This window comes from Gossypium hirsutum, chromosome A07, assembly GCF_007990345.1.
Source record: "Gossypium hirsutum isolate 1008001.06 chromosome A07, Gossypium_hirsutum_v2.1, whole genome shotgun sequence".
Lineage (NCBI taxonomy): Eukaryota > Viridiplantae > Streptophyta > Magnoliopsida > Malvales > Malvaceae > Gossypium > Gossypium hirsutum.
In genome coordinates, this window is record NC_053430.1 from 26944235 (window position 1) to 26957033 (window position 12799).

Below are 12799 nucleotides of genomic sequence, written 5' to 3' on the forward strand. Positions count from 1 at the left end.
AAAAAAAGAAAAGAGAAAAAAAATACTTATATAGTTATTTAGTTCTTTGTTAATTGAGTTTGAATAGTTAAATTCATATTTTGAGAAGAAGCTCGTGTTATTCTTGAATAGTTTCAATTGATGTAATTATTTGTAATTCAACATTTGTTATTTTTATAGTTTGGTAATTTATCAGTTCGATCTTGATTCTAACCTCTTTTTCAGCCTTTCTCTACACCTTTAACCTAAGCCCCATTACAACCTCTTAAAGACCTTTTGATTTGTGTATCATCTCATTTTATAGTGGTGGAGGTTTGATTTTCATGCAAGCTTATGGTAATGACTTTTCATGTTTGACTATTGAGTGCTTATTTTTGAACCTTAAATACTTTGAGTGATTTGAGTGAATCTTTAGTGAGGATATCGATTCTTGTCGATTTTGAATTAAAGGTAATTACTTAGATAAGGGGAAATACCTATGTTTTCATGCTTTAAAATGTTCGACTTGGATTTTTTGAATCTTTAATACTCTTTTAGTTGAATTATCAATGTATAATTTTTTGTGAATTATGACAAAACATTATTGCTGAGAATTATGAGTTGAGAAAGTTTAATTATAATTGTGAGTTGAGGATTTTGCTTGAGGACAAACAAACGCTTAAGTGTGGGGATATTTGATAAACCTTAAAAGTAACATATTTTAATCCCATACTTGCCATGTTTTTGGATGATTTATTATGTGAATTAGTGAATTTGATACTCCTAATCCTTTAAATTTATATTTCTATACTTAGGTGAGCATAGGGAAGTGAAATGAGCAAAAAATTGGCCAAATTTGGAAAAAAAAGAGCTGTTTTCAGGAACCATATGACCTGGGCACTTCCACACGGGCTGGCCATACGCCTATGTGCCAACTTGGGTCGATTTCGCACCCTGTTCCCTTTTACGTGGAAAAACCCAATTTTTAGGTTTTCTGAGCATTTTAAAGTCTATAAATACACACTAGAAGAGGACTAAAGGGGATTCATAGATTAGAACAAAGAAATTACTTGAAGAACGCCGTCGAAATCAACTCAGAATCAGATCTCCTTCAAGATTGAAGATCTCTAGTCAAATTTCCTTCAAAGTTTTATTGGGTTTCTTATGTCTTATTGTTATTCTAATTTTGAGATGTGTCCCTCTCAGATTATAAACTAAATTCCCTAGATACCTAGGGAAGATGAAACCTATGATGGATCTTATTATTTAATTTTCTGAATTACATGATAAATACTTGTTTCTTGTTTTCAATTATGTATGCTTATTTATTGCTTTAATATTTTCAAGATATTAATTCAAATGTGATGTGCTTATTTCAGTAGAACAAAAGTCCCTGTTTAAGAGTAGATCTGGCATAATTGAGTGGAGTTGCATGCAATCCTAGAAATAGGATGACATAAATCTACCGGATTAGAGTCAAATCTAATAGGGGAATCTATAGATCGAGTTAATGCGACAATAGGGGTTTTAATTAGAAAGAGATTTCAATTAATCAACCTAGAGTCAGTTGTTCTTACTCTCGAAAGAGATATTAATATAATTTAGGGATTTCTATGGATCAAGGCGCAAGTGAATAAATCATTTAATTCAAATTCAGAATAATAAGTGAAGTCTAGGTGGATTCTTTCCTGGATATTCTCTATCTCATTGGTTTTCTTCAAATATTTTCCCAATTTGCTCTCTGTCACATTCTTGGTAATTAGTTTAGTTAATTTTAGATTAAAAAGATCCCTTTTAATTTATAGGCTAGATAATAAAAAGATAGTAATTACTAGTACTTTTAGTCCTTATAGATACGATATTCCCAACTCACCATAGCTATACTACTATTTGATAGGTGCGCTTGCCTTTGTCGTGATTTTAGTTTGTTTAGTGACTCATCAGTTAAATATTAAAATAGAATTGTAGTTGCTTCAACAATGAATATGACATCTCATATCTTAGATCCAACGATCGGTTCGGGTATAGGATATTACAAAACTCATCGCCATCCATCCAATGGTTTATGCCCTAGTCGTCACCCACTATAAGTTATTTGTCCTATTTTGCTTTACTCTTAATTTACGAAGAAATTTATTAGGAAATAATCTTCTTTTATAGCTTTTTTATTCTTCATATTTCCATGCAAATATTAAATTCTCATACATGCAATTTTTCTTAACTGGATTTACAATATTTTGTAATATATTTAATAATATATATTTACAAATTTAAAAGATAGAGAAAGAAACAATCACTATTATATTTGGATTTTGTGTTTTAATTTTGGTTTATGTTTTGTAAGAGCTGTATAAGCTTTTTTTATTAAAAAATACATCGTATTTTTGGTTTTGCCAATTAACAAACCAAATTGAAAAAAAGCCAATTTGATTTAGTCAATTTATAAAGGTCATTTTTATTATGGTTTAAAAAAATTATAAAGTGTGATATGTTTTAGGTTAAAGAGATATGAGATTTGCACCACTGGATGAGATTTTTTTTTTTCCTTTAACCAATTGTCAACATCTATCATAAGGCCTTTATTTCCTTCATTGCATCTTTATACTCTTTAAAATAATTAGCTTTAGTAGCTTTCCATAATGCATCCTTCAATGATTTCTTTTTTTTTTAAGGTTTGGAATTGTAATTTTTGTACAATAGGAAATACAATTTATTTTCCTAGTACAACTTATAAACCATTAGTAGGAGCAAATCAATTCCAACACACACATACACACACTACAAGCAAGCAATTCCAGCGACTTGAACCCATGATGTGAGTTATAAGGTGAACGCTCCTAGCTAATAGGCCAACAATAAAGGTTCACAAACCTGATTTCTAAGCTCCACACTAGGAAACATTCCTATAGCGCATTCACAAGTCTCCATAGACAACATATGACAAGTTGTTAATAACCATTATAGACCTTAAACTTTTATATAAATAAGTCCATAATATTCCTTTTATTTTCAAAATTAAAAAATAAAAAAATAAAATATAAGAATTTATAATCTCTAAATCCTTTTGCATCAAGTCAAGGAACCATTACCTGAATCATGGTTTTCATTCTCGAAAGTTGCATGAGCTATGATAATTACAACCATTGCATAATATCCCAACAGTTGGAAGTAAGTGACAACCATAGTATCTTTTTAAGAAACAATCATCCAAGATAATAATGGACCTACATTTAACTTTGAACCTATCTTTATGTACTTGTAGACTGATATACATTCTCTGCAATAACCTACAATTTAGGTAACATATACTGATTTCGTCCCAAGAATGAAATACTTAAGCTCCATTGAGTATTTTTAAATATTAGTTTATTGTTCTTGGTGATTTCCTACAACAATTTCAAATGCCTTGTGCTTGGCCTATTGCATTTAGCTAGTGGAAAATAAACTATAATTTTTTTTTCATATATTATTGAAGGAAGGCTATGGACTAGTTGAGATTAATAAAAAAAATTTCTAGATAATGATAACTCATCGACCTAGATGTTATGTTTCTATTTTTATATATATCACATATGTTGAGAAACATATGTCTTAATTTTCCAATTAGGGCAACTAACTGTTTTACATTTAACGTTGATGCCCTTAATGTCCATTAACACACTTTACATTATATTTGTTTTTCCTCCTATATCATTTTAGTTCTTATTTTAATATCTCCCTATATACAAACAACCACATTTTCTATAACTCATGATTTCCCATGTCTACCCTACTACCGAACTGTAGTCATTTATAGTTTCTACTAGAACCATATGAGTCGAACTCATGTACCCTATGCAATGAATAAGATTTCTCAGCATTTGAACCATTGTCTACTACGACACGTTTTCCAATATCTACCCTTATGTTAACTACGTTCAAACTGCTCAAATCATTTTTATCTACCAACCCAATATATACCTAACAAGCTTCCTCTTCATCAGAACTACATTATTATCACTCTCACTAAATTTAGAATTAGAAGCTTCCAAATTAAAGGTTTTTAAATTAATACCTTCCTTATCTTTAGTCTTTTTTCTTCAATCGATCTCTCCCCGTAAATTCAGATGGAACTGAAAAATGATTGTGAGTTTCTTTCATTTTCTTCAAAGAAGGGGAAAAAATTTACCCAAATTCCTTTTATCGGTATGTCGAAATTTTAAATCAGCCGTTTTCTTCTTTTTACTGATATCTTCCATCTTCTGAGCTCTTTCAGATAAAACAACAAATTCTTTCAATTCAAAAACCTCGAAAAGTAACTGAATTTATTCATTCAAGCCTTCCTCAAACTGAGTACACATGTTAGCCTCTGCCGGAACTATTTCGTGAGCATATTTACTGGGTCGGACTAATTCCCTCTCTTATTCAACTATTGTCCTGAGGCTCTATTTTAACACGAGGAATTATTTCTTCTTGTCTAAATACTATTGACTAATGTAATTCTTCTGGAACTCAATCTAAAAGAATTCCTAGCTCAATCGGTCTTTCTGTACCACTACAATTAACATTACCAACTACTGATATGCTTATTCCTTTTTTAACAAAACAACGCACCTTAGCAGTCTTCAGGAGAGCATATCAATTCATCTAATACCTCAGGGTATTTTCTAACCAATATTCGACCCTTTTAGGATCATCATCTACTTTTTGATGGAATTCCTCAGCCTCAAATTTACAAATTTTATCAATAGGAGGCCTATGAACTTGTACCTGATGTAAACCTTGGGGAATAGGGGGTATCTATTGTGGTACAGGAGAGGGTGGAGGTTGCTAAGCCATTGGATTTGCTCGCATAAAATAGGTAAACCATTTAGTCATCATACGGAAGAAGGCTCTATGCGCCTCACTTCCTTCGCTCTCAAAGTGGGCACACTCTGAGCAATCTCATGCTCCGAGGCTAGAACATGACTTTCGACTTCATTGGAATTTGCTCGATTGGATTCACACTATTGCACGTTATAAGGTGGCATGTATTTCTAGTCTCATGCTACGTTCAGTCTGAGAATTGACTAGATTGTAGCTTTGATACCACTAAATGTTACATCCTCACCTGTCTTTATCACTAGATTAGGGTTACGTGATGCTACTACACAAACCTAAACGAAACCATGGGTTATCAATGTAAAATTTCTCATAAAAATTAGTAATCATCAAACTTATAATCAAAAACATATTATTCATATATTTTTAGGGTTAAATTAAACTTACGAAAGCTTTAAAATAGTTTAATACAAAAAGCAAGGACTCATATGAAACATTTAAGAAAAACAAGGAAAAAATACAAAACAGGGGTCACACAACCGTGTAACAGAATGAAGCTGTGTAAAGCTACGTGACATGGTCGTTTTGTTCAACTGTGTGCAAGAGATAAAACGATATAGGTGGAGTCACATGACCGTGTCTTCAGATTGTGGAACAGACTATGGTTGTGTGTGGGCTAAATTACAAAACTATGCAAACTTTCACATGACCATATGGCTGGGCCGTGTAACTCACTGATGCCATGTGTGCTAATTGTCATCTAAAACACACAGACCACACGACCATGCCATATGCCCGTGTATGGCACACGGTCATGTGGAAGGCCATGTATCAGCTTGTGTATACCTAAAGACCCTTTTTAAACAAGTTAACCATTCCTAGCTCACTTATGCCACAAGCTACAACATACCATCATTCAAACCTATTTAAAAATCATCAAAACATACCCAAAACAACATATAATTCATTCATCTTAAGTACCTAACCAATATGCCACAATTGGCACCTCAATTTAAACATTTACAATTTAACATTCATCAACACTCAAGCATCATTCACATACTATACATATTTGCTCACTTTCAACTTCACATACCAAATCAACCTTAGGAAAATCAACCAAAAGACCAAAGTATATATTTCACTTCATCTCAAAAGATAACAACTTGAAATTAACATTTCAAGCCATTTCAAACATAAACTTACACCTACATGCTTGTAATCAAAATATCTATTTATAAAATGATCAAAAGTCTACTGGGTCTTTGAATGGATAGTGTGAGCTTCAACTTGACTTCCAACTAACCACAACTTCCAATGATCTATAAGAAACCAAAAAGAATAGACGTAAGTAACACAATGCTTAGTAAGTTCATGCAAAAATTAACTTAACTTACCATGTTTAATGTAACATAAACATTGAACGTAGAATTATATAATCAAGAATATGTGTCTGTTGATAGCGTATGCAAATCACAATCTCACAAGGTTAGTTCTTTCACAAATGAAACAAATAATTATTCCATGCTTATAAATCATATACAAGCAACCATACTTGGTACAAATATCATATTTCACGTATAACACTTTCCCAATTCATATAACCAATTACCATATTAGACCTTCATATGTCATTATATATATATCCATTTTTCCATTCCATATATATGTTTTCCATCCAATGAACTACGACGAAATAACATTGGATACATAGGATAATAATGCTCACATGAGCTGTGAAAATGGGCTTGCTCACACAAGCTGTAGGTTGGAATGATAAGGCGACAAGATACTTCTCACACGAGTTGTGAAGAATCCGCAATGAATGTAGGACCTTAGCCATCGGTAGGACATCCAAGACCAACATACAAAATGCCCTAATGGCATGTCATTTTTATCCTAGTAGTTTGCTAAGTTCATACAAGCTTTGATTCATAACCATATGATTTAATTTATGTAAGCATTATCACATTCACAAGAATTCAACCATATAATTTCCATTTTCAATTACATACCTCAATTATAATATTGTTACATTTTGATCCATCCAATTTTTAAGATTACTATACAAGTAAATTCAATCACAAACATACACAACCATATTAAATAAAAAGGCAACAATTAAATCAATGACATCAAGGACTACTCAGAAATTTTTCCTTTTCTGTGTTTGTCTACTAGTTAATCCATTTCTTGATCTATATGATAATTTAATTCAATTAACCAGTCAAATACTTTTAAACATTCAAACTCATGCATATGACCCATTTATTAAAATTTTACAATATTACCCTAAACTTTTACCTTTTGTTCAATTTAGTCCCTAAAGCCAAATTTGCACATTTTTTTGCAATTTTAGCCCAAGAATTTTAATTCAATTCCTATACCATCCTTTAATAGCTCAAAATCAACTAAATATCAGAAAATTCATGAAAATTTTAACATTTTATTATTTTAGTCCCTAAACTCAAAACTATCCAAATTCTCTTTACAAATTAGTCCTACTTCTTAACAAAGTTTCACATTCTACCATTTAACATAAAAAAATATAACAATCATTAATGAGTAATTTCAAAACCTTTAATATTTTTACAGAATAGTCCTTGGGTTAGCTAGATTAAGCTACAACGATCTCAAAAATATAAAATTCACTAAAAGCAGAAGTAAAAAACACTTACATGCAAGAAAGAACATGAACCAAACACTCTAAGATTTTCTTTAAATGGTTTTTTTGGTAAATATTAGTAAGATGAAGAAGAAGATTATTTTTTCCTATTTTGTTTATGTTAACATTTACCTAGTTACCAATTAACCTTAAGCCAAACCTTTATATTTAATTAAATCATAGCCCTTAACAGTCCATTATAATTTCTTATGGTCTAGTTACTATATAAGACCATCCAATTATGCTTCTTTAATAAATTAACACATTTAAACTAATAGCGATTAACTTTTTTAGTTTTTAAAATTTAGTCCTTTTTATCTAATTAACCAACCAAACATCAAAATTACTAAACTAAACTATAATACGACACTCTAAAAAACTCATAAATATTGAATAATTAATATTTACTGACTCACTGGTCAAAATTATGGTATCGAAACCACCATTTCAGACACCACTGAAAAATGGGCTGTTACATATCTCAACTTCAAGATGTATCTTATTCTGAAACCAAAGGTTATTTATAGAGATATGTGAAGAGGAAAGTAAAAATGCAAAGGACTTGCTAGTAATAAATTGCCAGGACCACTTCTTTGTCATCATTTGAGTCATTTTTCATATGTTAATTTCTTTTGTCTAAGTTAACATCTGTAACGCCCCGAATTTTGGGCCTAGAAGTTTTGGGATTTGAGCATAGGGATAGTGAGGAGGTTACACGTATGAGTTAGGCTGTGTAATTAAGTGGTAGAATAGGGCTGCTAGTCTGGTGGTTGAGTGAGTGTTAGCATACCTCAAGGTTCTGAGTTCGAGTCTCTGTATGGGCATTTTGGAAAAACATTTTATTTATTTCTTTTTGTTTTTAGGTTAAATAATTATTTTGTTATGGGTTTATTGTTATTATTATATGTTTTCATTTTCATTTTGCTTTTTTCTATTTTTTTACGTTCTTTTCTTTTTTGTTATTCTTCTTCGGTTTTCTCTTTTTGGCTCTCTTTGTTTTCCATTAAATTGGTTACTGACTGATTGTAAAATTTCACTCCTCTATCGTCATCTTCGATCACGTATCAGGTGTGGGATTTGAACCTTGTTTACAGTTTTCTTTTCTATTTATTTTGTTTGCGAACATTTGTTTTTGGCTTTTCTTGATTGAATGCTAACCCATTGATTTTGGGTTTTTAGTCGATGGAAGTGATGAGAAATCGTCACTTTTTGGTCGTTATTGATAGGGCAAAGGTTAGAGACAAGTTTGGTGGCTAAAACAGTGGTTTCAGGGCTATTTTGGGTTGGTTTCGTGACCTCCTCGACGGCCACACGGCCGTGTGCCATGGCACACGGCCGTGTGGATTTGGGAACTAGGGTTCTGGGCAAAATTTGGGTGCGATTTAGGGATTTTTATCGAATTTCCTTCACACGGCCGTGTCCCTTGGGTACACGGGCGTGTGAGAAGTCCACATGGCCGTGTTTCTTTTATTCTTAAGTTTTAGCATTTTTGGATTGTGAGTTACACGGGCTGTTCACACGGGCATGTGCCCCCTCCATACAGGCTTATGGGCCTTTCACATGAGTGTGTGAGGCCTCCATATGGGCGTGTAGGCCCCCACACGGCCTGGGCAATTCCACATGGCCAGGGCATACGGCCATGTGGTTCTAACTTGCGAAATTATTGTATTATGTTGATTTAAGTGTAATTGTGACTCTGTGGGTGTCAACCCTCGACTGAGCTTTACTAAAGGTAATTATGACTCTGATCTGGACTTGATATGTGTGTCATATATGATTGGTTGTGCGACAAGCTTGATACTGAATTTGAGTTATGAGTGTGTGCACATGTCTGATTCTGTATTGACTGACTGAATGTGAACGATTTTTCTAATTAAATGTCTGGAACTGGTATTCTAAGTTGGGGCATTCGCATACATACGTCTGCATACATACATCTGCATACAAAGCTTTTGAGGTGGCATGTTGAAGAGAAGGGAGATTTACGATTTGGCAGTTTATCTGTATTCTGGTAGCCCTTAATACCCAGAGGGTCGTAGGCGGTCCCAATACCCTAAGGGTTGTGGACATTACTGATAACGGTATAGCGGTTTACTGCCTTGCACTGTACTGCATGTACGTTAGCTACGCTATGTACCATTATCTGATCTGGCAGTTATACTGCACATCTGTACAACGGTTCACCGCATAACACATTACAACTTATACACTAGCATTGTTGTGTAACATATCTGATCTGGCAGTTATACTACATGTTTGTACCGTGATCTTCCGCATGGCACCATAAAGCTTACTGATAGCCCTAATACCCAGAGGGTTATGGGGGGTTCCAATACCCTGAGGGTCGAGGACAATGTTGATGATCATTGTTTCCGGGTAACCTAGGATGTTGTTCTGTGGTGTATAAGTTTGGATGGGCTTTTCAAGGTCCTCTTCAGAGTGCAGGGATGGGTGGGTCGATTCAATCCCCACAGGATGTGCGAGGTTGGATGGGTTGGTTATTTTATAACTCATTTGCACTCATATGCATCTGTGTGATTCTGCGACTGCAGTATCTGATTGACTATTTGACTAAAATATTTGACTGTCTAATTGACTGAGAAGTCTGATTGTATTATTTGACTGAAAGACACTCGTGTCTAAAGGAACCTTGTGTAATAGGCTAAGGCCCAACCGATTCTGATTCTGGAAAAGGGCTTAGGCCTAGTTTGTGACTACTGAGAATTACTGTTATTGGGTCTAACAAAGCCATATGACTGTAAAGTTACATATGGTCTGTTTTGTTATAGTTGCTCTGTAAGTATGGTCCGATGCTGAACTATTTTCAGGTTTCCTGTATTTGTTTTTGCTTCGGTAGCTAGTTGGTTTAATCTCACGCTAAGCTCGTATAGCTTACCCCTTCTTCTGTTTCCCCTTTCAAGTACACTCAGAATTTTGGATGCTGGGCTCGGTATGTAGAGGACTCAGGCACTATAAACCATTACTTTGTGATTTCAAATTTTTATTTTGTTATTCAGTTGAAATGTAAAGTTTTAATTCTGTGGTACTATTTTGGCTTTAAGACTTAATTGTTTTATTATTCCGGTTTTAAATACTTGATATTAATGTTTTCAGAAATTGAATTAAGAGTGGCTGATTTTTGTAAGATTTTCTCACGATTAGTCTGATGATAAATGTAGCATTCCAAATTCGGTCTAAACTTCTAGGCAGGTTTTAGGGTGTTACAACATCTCTTAATGGGAAAAGTGTGAGAAAGTTGATTGACGGTCTATGTCTTGTAAATTTAGTGTAGAAATTTCAACTCAAAACTCCAAGTATGCTAGGAGATATGATCCAAACATGGAAATGTATCAAAATTGTCCATCAATATGAAACTTGTAACTTTCTTTTTACTTTTTGATTTCTTCTTGATGCATTTTGGGATTGGTGTTCCAATATTTGAATATATCTTCAAATTTCCTTTCCAAAATTATAAAGTACACCTAAAATAGAGTCTTAGAGCTTGATAAATGATTGAAACACTAAGAAGTGCTTTGGTTAGAAGTTCTGAATGTGTCCAAATCACAGATTTTGAATATTTAAGCATTGGACTATTACTCAAAATTTTGAATAAACTTTAGGCTCTGTACATTTAATCTCATAGTTCCATGTATTGACATATTCTTCCCAAACCTATTTTACCTGCAAATTCCACGTGGAATATCTTATTGAAACTAAATGAGTGAAATACACTATAAACATAGAGTATTTATAATAAAAACAAAAAAAATTCAAATAAACTAAAATGAATCCAAAATATATAAAAATACTCAAGAAATTAAGCAAATTTAAGTAATATATAGCCCAAAATAATCATATGATGAGGACACATCAGTTGCGAAGGTGTAATATCCCAAACTAAGCAAGTCGGGCATGGTATTAAAATCGAGAGCATATGTGTGTGAATAGGCGAGGGCAATAAAATACAAAGCATTGTTTAAAGTGAAGGTTAAGTGATACTAAAGGTAATTGAAAAGACTCATGTTTTGAGATAAATAAATTTGGGTTATAAACTAAATTGTAAAAGGAAGAAAAGTATTGGGGAAAAAGTGTGAAAGATAAAAATATAAATTATTAAATTGAAGAAAAGGGGAAAACAAAAAGGATTAGAAGAGTAAATATATCAAGGGATATGAATCATGGATGGAATTGTATAGAAAGTTATGGGGCAAAATGGTTTTTTCAGATATATTTTTTAAAAAGTTAATTATTAAATGAATTAGATATTTTGGGTAGAAAAATGTAGAAAACTTACCATCTTCCTTCCATTCTCATGCCACCCTCCTCGCTTCATCCTTTCAACTTTTGTTTCCATTCTGTTTAGGTCTTTTTCACCATTTTTAACCATTTCAATTTTCAAGCTTAATTCCTTTAAATTTTTTCATGAATTCTTAGAGAAGTCAATAGAACAATAACATAGAAAACTGAGTTTCAAGTGGAAAAAAGTATGTTCTCGTAGGAAAAAAGAGAAATTCAAGACTAAGTGAAATCTTAAGGGTTTAAGGTAAGGATGATAACATTTCTTCATGAATTTTTTGTTCATTTTATACAAAGTGATGGAAACAATATTTGATTATTTTATTGATGTTGAAACATGTATATTTTTATGTGAAAATGAAGAGAATGAGAAGAAAAATGAATTTCAAGTAAGTAACAATGGAAAAGAGGAGGCTAAAGAGTAAAAGAAGAAGGAGGAAGGAAACTTGTTCAAGCCTTTGGTTGTAAGTAAAACAATAAATTTTACTTTACCTAATAAAATTTAAGTGTAAAAATATCTTAGAATACCTATATTAATAATTATGTGAATACTTTATTTATGATATGTTAATATTTAATATGAAATTCATTAATGAATGTACTGATATTAAATATGTTAGATTAGTTATAAAATATGGAAAATGAACTAATTTGTAAAATGTATAAAACTGATATGGAAATTAAATATTATGTTTGAGCATATAAATGAAGTGATATATGATAGTGAATTATATATATAGTAATGTTGAAGTGTTATAAAAATGGTTATGGAATTCCATGATGATGAAGACTAAATTGTAAATAATGTAAAATTTTATAAATGACTATTTTGAAATGTAAATATGATACTAAAAATGTTTTAATTTCCCAAGTAGACAATATGTGAACTAGTAGAATATAGATGACATGCCATTAGTAAATAATCAACGCGCATTCTATTATAGCACTTTAGTGCAACTCTATTATGGCATTTTGGTGCAACTTTGTTAAGGCACTTCAATACACCTTTGTTATATTAACTCTTCGGGGCACCTCTGTGATATTTTCGTATATCTTTCATTTTTAATTAAATCTACATCG